Genomic DNA, 4,872 nt, shown 5'->3' with positions numbered 1-4,872 from the left:
TATGCACGGACTATCAACACAAGCATGTGAAACATTTAGAGTGCTCGAAGTGTTAACGCCCAAAGATGAAGCATTGCAATAATATAGTGATGAGGGATCATCAACAATAAACCCACTTTCATTATTGTAATGGTCACCACTACTCACCATATCATTACCTTGTGGCAATCCACATGTAGGTGAAGTAGATGAAGTTGAGAAGACCACACGACCGGAGGTGGATGGAGAACAATCATCCCTGCAAATCTTGGACACACCATATTTGTCTTGAAGCTTTGTCCACAACTCATGAGCATCCCGGAATGGCATGAGTTGAAATATAACTACATTGCTCAAAGCATCAAAAAGCACATTAGAAGCTTGAGCATTGAGATAAGAGTTTTTCTCATCCTCTAAAGATATACTTTGAGAATCCTTTGGAGGAGAAAAACCCATATCTACAATTCGCTCTAAATTTGGGTCCATGACCCTAAAGTGATTAAGCATGCGAATTACCCAAACATCAAAATTTGTGCCATCGAAACTAAGAGTGTCAGTGAATCCTAAACCCCTAGTCGACATCCTTACTCTCTAGGTGGTTAAACCTGATAAAGAGAGACCTAGCTCTGATACCAATTGAAAAGGACGTGGATGTCGCCTAGAGGGGGGGTGAATAGGCGCTTTAAAATAGTTAAGGTTTAGGCTTGAACAACTGCGGAATAAAACTAACGTTTAATATGTCAAGCACAAAACCTACAAACAACTAGGCTCACCTATGTGCACCAACAACTTATGCTAAGCAAGATAAACAACTAAGTGATAGCAAGATATATTACAATAAACAATATGTCTATCACAAAGTAAAGTGCATAAGTAAAGGGTTCGGGTAAGAGATAACCGAGGCACGGGGAGACGATGATGTATCCCGAAGTTCACACCCTTGCGGATGCTAATCTCCGTTAGAGCGGTGTGGAGGCACAATGCTCCCCAAGATGCCACTAAGGCCACCGTAATCTCCTCACGCCCTCGCACAATGCAAGATGCCGTGATTCCACTAAGGGACCCTTGAGGGCGGTCACCGAACCCGTATAAATGGCAACCCTTGGGGGCGGTCACCGAACCCGTACAAATGGCAACCCTTGGGGGCGGTCACCGAACCCGTACACGTGGCAACCCTTGGGGGCGGTTACCGGTACCCGTACAAATTGCTCGGGGCAATCTCCACAACCTTATTGGAGACCCCGACGCTTCCCGGAGCTTCACACCACAATGATTGAGCTCCGAGACACCACCAAGCTTCTAGGACGCCAAAGCATCCACGAAGAACAATATCAAGGGTACTAAGTACCAAAGGTAGTAAGCTTCTCAACTTCTCACTTCCACGTATCACCGTGGAGAACTCAAACCGATGCAACTAATGCAATGGCAAGAACACACGAAGTGGTCAAGTCCCTCACACTCAAATCCCTCCACAACAACAAAAGCTATGGAGAAATATGAGAGGAAGAACAAGGAGCTCACAAAGAACTCCAAGATCAAGATCCAAGGGGTTCCCCTCACATAGAGGAGAAAGTGATTGGTGGAGATGTGGATCTAGATCTCCTCTCTCTTTTCCCTCAAGAACAAGCAAGAATCATTGGAGGGATAGAGAGTAATCAAGCTCTAAGAATGTCAACAATGGAGATAGAACAAGAGCTCAACAGATGGATAAGGCCAAGGGGGAAGAAGACCCCCTTTATATAGTGGGGGGAAGTATCAGACCGTTACCCCCACTCTCTGCCCGAGCTCCAGCGGTACTACCGCTGGCGGCAGCGATACTACCGCTGGCACTCCAGCGGTACTACCGCCAGCTAGCGGTACTACCGCTGGCTGCAGCGGTACTACCGCTGGCACTCCAGCGGTACTACCGCTGGGCCCCTGGTAGTGTAAAGGCACTACCACCGCCAAGAAAGTCTTCGCAAAAAGGTCCGTCCACGAACAACCGCTAGGCAGGCGGTACTAAGCTCCTGGAGCGGTACTACCGCTGACCAGGGGCGGTACTACCGCCAGCCAGCGGTACTACCGCTAGGGCCAGCGGTACTACCGCCAACTCTAGCGGTACTACCGCTAGGTCCAGCGGTACTACCGCTCGCCACTGAAACAGCCATAACTTTCGCATACGAGCTCCGAATCGAGCAAACCCAAGCTTGTTGGATTCAGGACGACAAGAGCTATCCAAACAGCGACCGATAATCCAAATAGTTTAAGTACAAGTTACCGTAAGGAGGCACATTGGATATAAGATAGAAACTCGATAATCCAAATGACTTGGCTTGAGATAATATGAATGATGAAGACCCCTTAATTCTTCATTATGTATCCAAGTCTCCAATGTCCTCCAAGTTCACCTATTGATCAAGTTTGAGCTTGTTGGTCCCCAACCACGTTGGGTCCTAAGAGGTTAGTCACAATAGGCTTGGCAACCCAAATGGTACTTTTCTTGACACCACTTTGAGTACCAACAAACTTGGCAAACACATTGCCAAACTTATCCTTCCCAAGAGAATAGATATCATCAATAATGATTGGGTTGGATAAATTACCTCTCGTGCAAGAAGAAGCAAAGTGACCCTTCTGACGACATAAGTAGCAACATCTACCCTTTAATTTCTTCCCTATTGATTTCTCAACATGAGGAGTGTTGGATTGGGTCTTCTTGGGAAGGGGCCTTTCTTCAACTTGTAGTTGAGTATGTGAGTGCACTTGTGGCCTCTTCCCTTGTTGCTTGTGACTTTGGGGCTTCTTCTTTAGTGGGCAAGATCTAACATGGTGCCCTTCAATTTTGCACTTGAAGCAAATAATCTTGGCCAAATTCTTGACTTGTTCTTGGCCCTTCTTCTTGAAGCTTTTGGACTTCTTCTTCTTGTTGGAGTTGAATCCAAGTCCATTTTTATCATTCGGGGATTTTTGTCCACACAAGACATTGTTGAGTGTGGACATCCCTTCATGACTCTTTTCCAAGTCTTTCTTCAAGGAAGTGACTTGGGCCTTGAGCTCTTTGATTTCCTCTACATGGTTAGTATCAACACAAGTACTAGAGGAAGTATAAGCTTCATTGTTAGAGAAACAAGGCATGGAAAGTAATTCATCACAAGATGTAGCAACATTATGAGTAGATGAATTACAAGGACTAGCACATGGCAATATAGCTTTTTGACTAGAAGTAGTGCTAATGTCCACATGAGGCTCACTCGATGTTACCTTGGTAGTAATAGCCTCATGAGCTAATTTTAGCACATTATGGGATGCTAGAAGATCATCATGAGAGCTTGTGAGCATTACATGGCTTTCTTCCAATTTCCCATAATTGCTAGATAGCAACTCAAGTTGAGCCCTTAGCTCAACATTCTCCTTTAAAATGGATGCTTCACAAGAAGTAGAGTTAGTAGCACAAGCATCATTAATAGCAATAAGAGGAGAAGGCACCTTGGCAAGCTCTTTAGCAAATGAAGCTTCAAGTTGAGCATGAGACTCGGTGAGTTCGATGAGAGAGCTCTTAATAGCCCTTGAGCCATTTCCGAGGTGCTCATAGTCCTCAAGGAGTTTAGCATGTGCAACTTGAAGCTTATCATTTTTAGTTCGAAAATCATTAGCCACCACGAGAGCTCTATCATAGGATCCCTTTAATCTAGATAATTCTAGAGCAAAGGTTTCCTCAAGAGATTCCTTGGTGGTTTGTTCATTATCAAGAGCTTGAGATAGCTCTGCGATCTCATTAGCGTAATCACGCTCATGACCTTGCATTGTCTCAATGGTGGCCTCATGCTCCTCAAGATGAGCTTCCAACTCCTCAATGTATTTCTTGCCCTCAGTGGCAATAGACATGATTTCCAAGAAGTTGGAACAAGCAAGTTTATTCTTATAAAGAGATTTAAAAATCATTTCACCCTTAATTTTTAAGGATGCAATATTATCACTCTCTTTATCATTATCCTCATCCCCATTATCATCAACATCATCATCATGAGATATATTGGAATTCAAAGTAGGAGATACCTTTGAAGCCTTAGCCATAAGGCAAAAGTGAGTCACAATAGATGATGATGTAGGATCCCTTGAAGCATCATTCAAGGCCACATCTTGTTCCATGGAGTGATGAATTTCCTCTACATTGTTAGCACAACAACTCGAGGAAATATATACATTTTTATCATGGCAACAAGATATAGGAGGCATATCATCATGAGATTTAGACAGGCAGTTCTTACATGATATGCACGGACTATCAACACAAGCATGTGAAACATTTAGAGTGCTCGAAGTGTTAACGCCCAAAGATGAAGCATTGCAATAATATAGTGATGAGGGATCATCAACAATAAACCCACTTTCATTATTGTAATGGTCACCACTACTCACCATATCATTACCTTGTGGCAATCCACATGTAGGTGAAGTAGATGAAGTTGAGAAGACCACACGACCGGAGGTGGATGGAGAACAATCATCCCTGCAAATCTTGGACACACCATATTTGTCTTGAAGCTTTGTCCACAACTCATGAGCATCCCGGAATGGCATGAGTTGAAATATAACTACATTGCTCAAAGCATCAAAAAGCACATTAGAAGCTTGAGCATTGAGATAAGAGTTTTTCTCATCCTCTAAAGATATACTTTGAGAATCCTTTGGAGGAGAAAAACCCATATCTACAATTCGCTCTAAATTTGGGTCCATGACCCTAAAGTGATTAAGCATGCGAATTACCCAAACATCAAAATTTGTGCCATCGAAACTAAGAGTGCCAGTGAATCCTAAACCCCTAGTCGACATCCTTACTCTCTAGGTGGTTAAACCTGATAAAGAGAGACCTAGCTCTGATACCAATTGAAAAGGACGTGGATGTCGCCTAGA

This window comes from Hordeum vulgare, chromosome 7H (genome assembly GCF_904849725.1).
Source record: "Hordeum vulgare subsp. vulgare chromosome 7H, MorexV3_pseudomolecules_assembly, whole genome shotgun sequence".
In the NCBI taxonomy this organism is placed as follows: Eukaryota; Viridiplantae; Streptophyta; class Magnoliopsida; order Poales; family Poaceae; genus Hordeum; species Hordeum vulgare.
This window is presented reverse-complemented; position numbering follows the sequence as displayed.